The sequence below is a fragment of the Triplophysa dalaica genome, chromosome 4 (genome assembly GCF_015846415.1).
Source record: "Triplophysa dalaica isolate WHDGS20190420 chromosome 4, ASM1584641v1, whole genome shotgun sequence".
NCBI classification, from domain to species: Eukaryota; Metazoa; Chordata; class Actinopteri; order Cypriniformes; family Nemacheilidae; genus Triplophysa; species Triplophysa dalaica.
Genome location: NC_079545.1, coordinates 4,731,849 through 4,744,420, shown reverse-complemented (window position 1 = coordinate 4,744,420; position 12,572 = coordinate 4,731,849). Strand labels below are relative to the sequence as shown.

At 37.3% G+C, this 12,572-nt stretch overlaps 1 protein-coding gene across 1 annotated transcript in view; it reads right to left on the bottom strand.

Moving 5' to 3' along the window:
• Window positions 1-12,572, bottom strand: part of tmem132e (transmembrane protein 132E) — a 230,290-nt gene that overhangs the window by 79,850 nt on the left and 137,868 nt on the right. The window lies entirely within an intron of this gene.

The window sequence follows — 12,572 nt, the reverse complement described above, 5'->3', positions numbered from 1 at the left end:
TCAGCCCTCTCTGCTTCATATAATGGGAGTCTATGGGGTTTGCGAATTGTTTGATATTTTCATAAAACTGAACGTCATTTTTATTCAAAATATTAGTCAAATATTAGACATACCGTACAGCCTCAACACTCCCTTTTTGCAGGTGGCGCTAAACGTACCAGATGCTGGTATGCCATCCGCCACCGAATACTACAAGAAGAAGATTGAGATTGTGTGAGGGGTTGCACATTATGGCTAATATTATTAAAAATAACGTTCAGTTTTATGAAAATATCAAACAATTCGCTTCACGAAACACCAACATGTCGCCAGGAGCCGCTTTTTGGAATTATGTGCATTAGGAACTCTTAAAATGGCGGACCCCATAGACCCCAAATCCAAGAGAAACACTGCTGGAATTGCCCATAATGTAACGCATCTTCCACCACAAAGCATCCTTCCTTGATTATCACTTCTTAAGGTTTTGTGAATTGTGGTCGAACTTTTTAAAGCAAAATTTGACAGTATTATAACATGTACTGTATTCAACCAGCGTGCAAAGTGTTTTTGGTGGATCTTCAAATTGTGAAATGAACTTTTTAATAAGCCATCCATTTCCATTCACCCTAATGGAGTAACTGCCACAGAGATGAATAGGAATGAATGGTTTCTCCAGGTAATAACAGAACTCATCTGATGAAACCGAGTCATGACCTCATTAGGAATAATGACAAAGAAGATCGCATGACAGGCTGAATACACTGAAGAATACAGGAGTAAATGAAACATACGACATTCGCTAAATGAACGAACTAGCAAACGGAACATCATGCAATTTAAATGAAAGCTATATTACATATTCACAAGATTATAACTAACACCATTAAATCTATGCTACAAGACCTCCTTTTCCCTTCAAATGAAAATGGAAATGCTTAAATAATCTCTGCCTTGTTTTTTTCACCTCTTCCACATTTTGTCCCAATTTCCTCATAAACCCTTCAAAATTGTCCTGAAATTGTTTTAGACACCTTGTGCTTCAGAAACTGACAACGCATTCCATCCGTGTCCTACTGGGATGTAGGATTCTGAAAACCATTACGCGTTTGTGTATTCTGGTCGTGGCTGAGAAGAGAGGCACTCTGGGTAAGAACTGGGCACAAGGATAAACAGCCCTTGCAGTTTTGTCAAAAGGATTTCCTTGCTTGCGGAGCGGACTATCACATCTCTGTCATGGTGATAAGAGGTGTGAATGGGAGATTAACGGCCCGGGTGTGACAGCTTTACCTTGGTTCTGCCCTCATAAGATAGCTAAAAAGACAGAGAAGCTAAACCGTCGGAAAACACTTCGGCTGTCAACTGCTTAAAATCCCAACCTCCTCCTCCTGTAACTGACTCCAAGATAGACAGGCAGAGACGAAAAGCTCTTAGTAGACAACGTGATGCTACAGAATCCACTGAAGATTCCGAGTTAAACCGTACTTGTGTCTCTTTTTCTATGTAGGTATATTCTCAAAAACAGAAGTCATTGTCTTTGACTGCAAACCAGGCACTGTTAATGATAGTGCTTAAAATGAGGTAAACAAGGTAATGATGTTGTAAATAAAGACTTCAACCTCAAAATGAACGGATTAAACCTGTCTAGGGAAAGCACTTGGTTGATTTAGTACACGGTTGTTTACACTTGTGGGAAGCTAAAAGAAAATCTTAAAGGCAAAGAAACCAGAGGTCATGCATTTTTCTCTTTATAAAGCATTTTTAGCAATTATGCTTTTGGTAAACAGTTGAATCCAAATCAACTAACAGTGTTTTAAGATTTTAATCAGCATGTGTATGGAATAGCTGTATAGCACTGGACTTTTTTGTGTATGTCACAATCTTAGGTTACCCTTTTTTTTTGCCTTTTGCTTTGCTTGGAGACAGGAAATTATGGGATGAGAGAGAGGGAATCGGAAGCCGGGAAAGGACCACGAGCAGAGATTCCAACTCGGGAAACCAGAAGTGCTGATGCACAATATGTCGGCACAGTCCACTGGACCACTTGGTGTCAAAAAAATTTGACACTCTTCAGAACACACATACAGACATCATAGACTTTTGTCTATAGAGGCTTTCGTCAGATGCACCCACCTGGCCCCGAATTTAACTTCCGGTTTGTGTTTGCTGATCAGTCTGGCTAGTGGCTAATATTATATCTATTTATATTTTATTACATTCATATTTATATTTTTTATGTATAGTAATTGTATTAAATAAACAATCTGTTTAATTTTATTTTATATTAATTTAATTAAATAAACAAACTGTTGAATGGCTTGTGCAACTATCGCATTGAAGTTATACATTTAACTTGCTAGCTAATGTCATCAACGGGCATGCGCAGTTATGTTTATTGCTACGAAACCAGCTAAATCACCCAACCTACATATCTTAATGTCCACATCTTTAAAAGATGTAAACAGTATTATACAGTGTAACATTAAATATAAGAAAAACAAATGAATAAGTAATCAACCCCACACACTATTTCTGCAATGATTTATGAATGAAAGTAATATTTTATGGTTTATGAAAACAAAATATATTTTCCCACATGTAAAAATCCTGCTATACCGAATTTAGCAATAAACTATAGAAAAATACCTCATTCAAAGAAAAACCCTGTAAAAACAAGACATATTGGATAACTAGATTAATATAAACAAGTAACTTACCAGTACATTTGAACAGCAGCTGAAACGTTATTCATTGCATTATTTTAGGATTAAGAAATTCAAAATTTCCATATCATTCTGCATTAAACAGTAAATTCCATTTTTATGCCTGGATTTCGCCATTCCCAAATCATATGGCCCTTCATTACAAAATTATAAAGCCATGTGTGCTAAATAGTATGCGAAACAAAATAACCACATCTTCATACAATTTCCTTGAGTGGTTGGATAGGGCCTGGCCTGTCTACACTAAGGTTACGGTTTCATTCTCAAGCATTATTGAGTTGTTACTGTTATCTCAATTCAGCTTTACAGCTTTTGTGTTCTCAGCTAAAGTCGCTTCCTGCAATTAACACAGCACAAGTTACTGTGGATGAAGAGCATCTGCAAAGCAGCAACTATTGTACTCTTCTCATAATATTAAATGCTGTGCTGTCAACTCGAAAGATGTTCTCGCTCCCAGATTATAAATATTAAGCGCTGGTCTGCTCTCTCTCTGGTGCTGGGCAAGCCTCAATCTGGGTCCATCTGCTCATGTCTCGCGTATTTAGTACCCTTATGCGTGAACATCTGTGTAGAGGTCCTGGGCATCTCCACCCTCATGCATGCGGCTTGGAACAAAAGACTGTCTGCTCGCGGCAATCATGCTAAAGCTCTTCTGATGTTGTCCCGCGACACAGGGAAACCATTTCAATTATGCATGAGAGCCGCATCAAAAAAAGTTTTTTCTCTAGCTTTTTTTTAGGGGGTGGGGACATGTTGAGTCCTGCCACTTCACAAGACCTTTTGAAGAGTCCCTTTAACACACGCGCAGTCTTTCCGTAGCAATCCCTCTGCAGTTGGTTATTAGTTTTAATGAGCGCTCAAGAAGAGTTTAAGAATGAGAAGTTAAGAAAGAACGAGGATACGGCCATTTATACGCAACACTCCCATCCTTTAATGTGCGGGTGGATGAAATGACGCTTTGAACAAAGGCCTCTGTGATTTCAGTCATTTTCATAACGAAAGCTCTTAAACGGAAGGCTGACGCCCAGACATAAACAAATAAGGTGGAAAGACATTTTTTCTAATTGGGCTGTCAAAGCGACTGTGGCAGCAAGACGCTTGAGATCAATCCGTCTCGCGGTCGCAGTTCAGCGTTTAAAGCCTTTTTTAAGAAACCGAGAAGGGGTGCGATTGAAATCCCAGCTTGTGATTTTAATGTAAGGTAACCTCAACAGCCACAATCCTCTGGTAGTTGTGCACAAAAACGCATAACAGCAACAAGTGGCTTCACAAATACAGCAGAAAGCCAAAAAGAAGCTTGTATAGGAATAGTTCACCCCAAAATAAAGATTCTGTCATCGTTTACTCATCCTGAAGGTGTTCCTAAACTATATAAGTTTCTTTGTTCTGTTGAGCACAAAGAAGATATTTTGAAGAACCTATCAGTTCTGGGGCACCATTGACTCCCATAGTAGTTTTTCTTCCTACTATTTTAGTCCCAGAACTGTTTGGTTACAAACTTTCTTCCCAAACTCTTTCTTTGGGCTCAGCATGACAAGAAAATGTATACACGGTTTTACAACTTTTAAGTGGGGAATTGATGACAACGTGTTATATCTGGGTGAACTTTTCCTTTAACGTGCTTAAATAAAGACTATGAAACACAAAGATTTCTTTAATAAATTGACCATTCAAGACATTTAAGCAACAGCAATAATAAATAAAAAAATAAGAAAAAATGATTCTATATCACTATCCATCCATCTAAAAATGAAAAAAGTTCTCAAATTATGTGCTTTGACCTAAATATATTCCTTACATTCAAATGAACCATAAACAATACATAAACCCAGAAGATTCTCAGCGTCAATCTGCGTTATAGATTTTGCGATTAAGATTTAGTTTAATCCGGAACATTCCTTTATGGAGCGTGATTATAGCGGTGACCACATTCTTTAGCACTTCCACTGACGACAAACGATATTAATAAACAATGGATAATAATTCAAGCAAGCGGATATTAATGTCTCCAGCCTGTCTGCACATTTCCATAATGTTCTTGTAAAATGTTTCTCATAAAAGCAAATCTTTCCGTTCAGTATGCAAATGTGGGACGTTCATTTGTGGTTATAAATGTTGCGCTCTTATTAAACAAGCTCTTGTTATGTGATGGGACACATGTACTTAATAATTAAAGTCACCTTATAAGGAAACGCAGGTCCCTTATTAATCAAATCGCTGGAATTGGTTTGGGGTGGCTGTTGGCTCCTCTTGGAAAGCAAGAATGTGTCAAGGCATTATTGCTTGTTTCTGTTGGCTTGTAAAGGAGAACTGTGCTTTATACATGACTGATTCAAGCGATTAAAGGCAATCATGATTGTAAAGCTGGAGGGCTCTGTAAAATAACACTCTTTGTTAAATTAAACGTGAGCGTGCACACACACAGACAACGCAGAAAAACCTTTAACACGTATCGGGAGGTAATAATAAAAAGCCTTATAGCCAGACTGCTGTACTGATCTTTGATTGAGCCCGTTTCCTCATTAAAGCCCATGACAGATGTCCGGCCTCTTGATAAGTCAGTTTCTGCCCTACAAGACAAACACATCCTGACAGATTCAGACCCACACGAACAGATCTCAGCTAATTAAGCTGCTTTGCTAACTCCCAATCCTCCCGACTCATCCCGGGAAACGACATACAAACAGATTAGCGACAGCGGTATTAGCAGCCTCTTTAACAGAGCCGTGGTCCAAGCCTCTGATCATGACATCATCAATTAATGACCCATTACACACTATGCTTTGATGACCCTTTTTACACCCGGTATAAGGATCGGTCTTGGGTGATCTGCCCACATTGCTGATTACACCTGGTGGTCAAAAACTTGGAAAAATGAGCTGCTCATGGGTTGCCATGCGCTTTCGACTACCTACGAATGATTTAAGTCCCAATTTTTGGAGGTAAATAAACTTTTTCTGAAGCCAACAGTAACAACTAGTATTATTTTAAGCATTTTTACGCTATTAAAAAATAACAGTACATTTCTGTAAAATTACAGTTTTTCACAGTGTAGCCATGATAAGCCGCATTAGACCTTTAAAAAGTATAGATGAGAACCGTTATTGACCATAAATACATTTGCTAAATTCGCTCAAGATATGAATCGTTTTTACTCGGAAAAGTATCATATAGATGTGACTAATCTTGTCGAAAATCACACAAAATATCATTTAAACTCAGAAAAACTATATTTCAGCCATTTTGATCTTACCCACCTTACCATTCCACCAGTCTTTATAATAAGGTCACTTATAGAATGATGAAACATCAGACTGACTAGCATTTCCTGAACTATTTTGGTCCAATAGAAAAATGTCTAATTTCTAAATAGTGTCAATTTCTTGTAAAGCTGCAAAACTGATCTTCAGCTTTAGAGTTGTCATGGTGATTCTCTCTGGTTGAGCACATTTATCATTATATGTGGCACTAACCTAATTGAGTGTAACATGTCGTATCTTGAGAACTGAGTTCCAATAAATAAAACCCTGACATTTTGCTGTCTAGATAGACATTCATTGACATCAATGAAAACAGAACTGCTCTGCTCCGAAGTACTTTTAGTACATATGATTCAGACCAGCACCACATTTCTAACGTTTTTTTTCTACTAATCTCGGTCAATTAACTGAGACTTAGAAAAAGAAAGATCACACATGAAAGAGATGCAGATGTTACAGCCTCAAGCCACGACACAGATCTGTGACTTACCGCTCAGGGAATCTACAGAACTGTTGACATCTGCTGAAGACATTTTGGAAGATTTTACAAATAAAATACAATTGAAATCAGCCATTAAACGTATTTTACATCTTATTTTTTGTTTCATGGGAGAATAAAAATACACTGGAATGAGTTTGAATGAATAACTGATTCTACATTTTTATTTGGGTTTAATGTTCCTTTAAGAGAAAATGAAAGTCTTTTCAATGATGTATTGAATGTTTTACAGGCCATGTTACAAATTTAATATTATTAGCAAATGAATATCCGAATTCTGTTGTTGTAATAGGGCACGGCTCTTTCCAGTCGCCATTTTCTTTTTAGGAAGACAAAACAGCACTTAATTTAATTTATTGCTCTGTAATAGGCCTCCTATTCAAGCATTGGATTAGTGAACTACATGAACCTAAACAGCTGTTGGGCAGTAATTTCTTTCAAATTGTCCTATTTTGTCATAATCCGCTTTTACTGCGTATCGCAGGAAAAGGAAGTTGGAAAATTAAATCAGAAGCTTGCTTGAAGCCGATATTTTCTTTGGAAAAGGCTTTAATGGGAATCAATGCGGCAGCTATTTGATCAAGCGGCGCATCGCCGCAATGGACGACTCTCCTTAATCATCCCAAGGAAAATAGAAATAGAAATCTTGAACGGATGACGTAAACCACATTCAAAACAAAGTAAACATCCCTTTTGCTCAGCGTAGCTCCCAGCGGTCTGTTTTCCTAAACAAGATCTGGATCATATGTTTTGCAATAAATCATAAAAAAAAACGGAGAACCAGAGCTATTGCTCGGACCAACTGGGTCTTCACAGAAAGGACCTCTGTGAGTCAGGGAGTGCAAGCTTTTTCTTGTACAACTTCCAATTAGGGTAAATAACTTCAGTCTGGGGTCTTCTGAAGCTGAACCTACAGCAATCAACCCACAAACAAGCTCGTGCAACAGAGATGCTTTGTAATGCTGGTGTTTACAATAATACTGTTTTGTTCTACACAAACAACCGCAAGACAATTGCTAAAAAATTATATTCTTTAATCAGCCTCTTGTTTACCAGTAAAAACATTCAAAAAATTCGAGAAATTTAGTTGAGAAGCAAGTGTATGAGATACCAAGCATTATGGTTTCTTAGTCTTTGTTTTACTCGTTTTAAGCACACGTCCACTTCTGGTACATTTATCTCATGATGTTGAGACATTTTACTGGATAACAAGACAAAAAGTTCCTGATTGCACGTCTGTGGATTTGTTTGTGCGAAGTATAGAAACCACAATATGGTTAAACCAAAGATAGCATGTGTATAAAGAGATCTGTGGTTATAATTGGTCCATCTGACAGCCAGAATTATGAGGCTAACCACAACAAACTAGGCAGTTTTGTGTATTATGTACTGGAGCTGATAAGTGTTGCTTTAATGAAGTTAGAATCACAACATGCAGTTGATTCCTACAGAACACACATTCTGATTAAAAAGTCTTTTTGGATAGAGTAATACCCAAATGTCAGGTATGAATTCAAATTTGAATCAGAGAGCTAGCTTAAATAAAAATACACACAACACTGACAGCAAACTACATTTAAAAAAAGCACCACTGCTAACTTACAAGCTCAGAGGAATACGTTTTAAGAGACATAGAAGAAAAAAAAAATTGTTTCTAATTAAATCTAAAAATCTAAAAAATCAATAATTTTTTTCAAAAAACAAATTAATGTTCAATAACTTACTTATGAGATAATAGCCGTAGTGTGAAAATGTACAGACAGCCTGTTATCACAAAAATAAACCCTGACAGTGTGACCACGAACCGACTGCCTGTACTTTATCCCTTGCTTAGTTAAAGGAGTCATATGACGCGATTTCTTGTTTTCCTGTATCTTTGGTGTGTTACAAATTGTTCATGGATATATCAGACACGTAAAATAAAAAAATTAAAGTCTCAAACAAAAAGGGCTTATACAAACCTGCCTAAAAGGCCTCTTTTTAACACGCCCCCACATTTTTACCTCAGTTCAGCATTGAAGAACACCAGCCAAAATGTATACGCAAAGATAGTAGGCGTGTCTATGTCGTGGAGACGCTTTGTGTTTGATTACAAATGAAAAATTGCCTAGTTAGGTCTTTCCAACGATGACACAATTAGAAATGGGTGATTAAGTTTTATTTACTACAATGTTCCAAAACAGCATAACTCCAAAATCCGATTGTGTGCAACACACTTTGACACACTCAAGTAATTTTTTAAAAACTAATATTTGTTTTAAATAAATGATCCGTTACGCTCTGCTGTCGAAGTCTCGCTGGCAAAGTTGATTGATCAGCTTTGTCAAATGCATTTTCTGGATCATGTTCGGATTTGAACTCACACGGTACCGGTGATATTATCAATTACGATATTACGATAATGTTCGTTTTAGCCATCCAATATGACCCTTTTAATATAATAATATAATATATTTTTTATCATTTTTGTTTTTATGTCAAATTTTGTTAAATTATTAGGAATGTTATTAATTTGAATGTAACATTTAATTTTATAGTTTATTTGTTGACTTTTTATGTTGCTATGTAGGATTTATTTTTGCTATGTATCAATTTATATTTTGGTTTATTCCTGAGGTAAAATTAGATTTTTAACGTTTTTAAGGTTAGAATAATAATAAGGCCAAGAAATAAAATAAATTTGATATATATTTTCAATAAACAGAAAGTTTTATAGTTATAGTAAACGTTAAAACAGTCATTTAAATAATCTTACATTAATTCCACATCAAAATGAGTAACTATGCCCAGGTTTCACGGACAAGTCCCAGAGTAAAATGGATGTCTCAACTGAAAATAACTTAACATATGACGTCTTAACATAATAACGTCTTAACATATCGTAAAATATTTTGGTCTAAAGATTGCACAAGTAATGTTCCATTCTAAAGTAATTTCCAAATCCTACTAGGGCATAGGCCTGGCTTTAACTAAGCATCGTCTGTGAAACTGGGCCAAATTGTCTTTACCCAGAAGTAGGTGGAGCTAACCTTGCCAACTATAACTACAAGTCTTATGAAAACAGAAGAATGTTCGAGTCCTCGTGTGGTAATAAAGAAACTTTACATTGTGGAATGTACCCGTGGGTGCCTGACATGTGCACTTCAAGGTGAGTAATGAGGCGGCCTGTCATCCTGTAGGTCGACATTACATATTATACATCAGTACATGTCCCAAAGGTGTTGATGATGAACATGGATATCACTCATCAGTGTTTGGTGAGATTGTACATGTCACAGGAGGCTCATCATTAGCAGAGGTAATGTCACACGCACAACACCACTCAAACGCTTCTGGTAAACCTAAAACACCTGGAAATGAATACACTTAACTTGTTTATTCATTATAACCATCTCATATGTCCCTGCTGAAAAGATCATTTCAGTCTTTCTGGTGATAGTTAACCAAAATGTCATCCGGGTCAAACAGCCTCCAAAACTCGATATTTGCTGACAACCAGTTTACTTGGATCACCTATATGTGCATATGAACCTGTCAAATACCCCTTATGCATGCCATGTGCTAAACATACCCAACACCACCTCAACAAAAGATGCGTCTTTCCACTGCGTGATGTCACATGCTCTGGGTGACAGGCGACTGCTCGTGTCATCCGTCAGAGCGCCTGACAGCCTCGTCACAGCTTGTCATAGCTGTTGTTTGTCAGGTCAGTGGGGCCGTCAGTGGGGCCGTCAGCAAGTCCACAGCCTTCAGGACTGCACAATACGCTGGGGAGTGAATCTCAAACTCCAGCCTGCCTGTCTCCTCTCACACACAGATGTATAATGAGACATGGGCGACTGGAGGGTGGAAAGGGAGTTGAGAAGAGCTAATCACATATCTCAAGGACATGTCTTCCCATTCGACGTGGACCGATGAGTTCACGTCTGTGGACTACGTACTCTGCGTGTGAATTGCGATTTCCGCATCATGAAACCGAAGAGGACATGCATATAAAGCTATGTGTGGCATCAATTGGTCGATTTGTAAGATATTTATGAGGCAAACCACAAAAATCTGACTCCAGTAGACTTGTGCTGGTGCTTATGAGAATGCTGTGGGAAATTCAAATAGTATAGACATAGAAATGACTGCACAGGCATCTCAAAAGCCAAGTGTTCTCACTTTTGGAAACTTATCTCGGGAGGTGGTCTGGCTATGACTGGCTTGTAACATAATATGATTTATTGCACAACTATAACACAAATTATTGATATATTTATATTTACACTGCTTTACTTTTTTTATTCAGTTTATTACTAATAGCAAAATTATTATTATAATTCTGCCACCACCACGGTTGGGTCCAATATTGCATTATCAAATCTAAGTTGTGGAGCACAAAACATATATGGCCCTATAGTACTCTTGGCGGCTCAAGGCGCAACGCAAGTGTTTTTGCTAGTTTCAGCCCGAAGCAGTTCTCATTTTCCTGACCTGCGCCTTCGTGTTTGTAACAAGATTCAAGATATGGAAGGAAGGAGGCGGGAACCAGCAGACATTAAAACATTTAATCAAATAATAACACAATTAAAAAGACAGCCGGCCGCCCCTCATGGTCGACGGCCGGCGAATAAACCATAAATACAAATACAAACCTAAAACATGTTCGGGCCCGGTCCTCTCTCTTCGACGGTCTGGTCGCTCGTTCTCTTATATGCTCCCGATCTCCTACGTGATTCGAGGCCGGTGCGCACACAGTTGGCGCTCATTCACAATTACTCACCGGTCTCGAACCACGGTCTCGCCCCGCCTACTCCACTACAGCGTTTAAATAGCAAATGGCACAGTGTTGGCGCGTTGCTATTTTGCGGAACTGAAAAAAGACTGCGCCATAGAACTCAAACCTGGTCTAAAGTCAACAACGCAATATTATTTTTTTGTGATATAAAGCACACGTTATTAAAAAAAGTGCCTCTGGGTGTGTCCACAACGTGCTTTAACTTATTACACAGACGGAAGGACATGAGCACACAAAAATGCCAAATAAAAAAAACGGATAGAGTATCTTTTGAAGGCTTAGATCCTTTCTTTCCAGGCCCATCAACTTTGCATTTGTTACATAAAATAAAATAATAAGGTCTAAATATGTCTCTTTAATTAAAATTTAATAGTTTTTATATTAAACTTTATTTTGAAATACATATGTTTATAAATACAAAATAATTATGAAAGAAAAATTAAACTTTTATCAAAATTGATTAATCAAAATTAGTTTGTCCATGGCTGAGATCACGATTATTTAGCACGATTACTCATTGACCATAAAAACAATAGATAAATATAAAATAGATAAATTAGATAAATTATAAAATAGATAAATAACTGTTCAAATCAATTTCATTAATAACAAATAAAATACATGTAAAAGTAGATAAAATAAAGTATGAATGCATTCAATCATATAAAAATAAATAAAAAATAGACAATCTTTTCAAAATGTGGCAAAATAATTGTTTTACCCTTTTATTTTCAAAATGGTTGGAATTGACAATCAATTATGAATAATGGCACAGCCCTACTTTATGGTGACTTCTATTTCAAGTTGGGTTATCTGAAAAGAACAAAACTGCATAACAAGAAGGTCACAGTAAAATGATGTCACCTGGTTTCGTTTGTACTGCTTTTGTTCTACCCAGTCTGATTTAGCTCTCCTGGGACTATGGGGCAAAGTGATGGGATGGGCTTACAAAAAAACACACAAAAAGTTAGCAGGACATACACCCACTCTCTCGACGGCCACAAGATAAACTCATTACCAGGTCAGACGGGCACGTTTCTAATGTCCACCATCAAACCTCCGCTCGTGTCCAGCATGTCTCATCAGCTTGATTTTAGAAAGGTGCGCAGGCTAGCAATATTATTCAGACACATTGAGTGCAGCATGATTTAGCGCCGAAACTAAAATCCCTGCATGACAACCTTTCAACTGAAAAATATCTTTCCAACATGCCAGCTCAGGTGTCATGTTTAACACAGCGATACACGATTCAGACAAGACTGTCTAGAGAGGTTCACATCTTTTATCGTGGATTGATCTCAACTTCATGCTTCAAAGTACAGACACTCATGGCA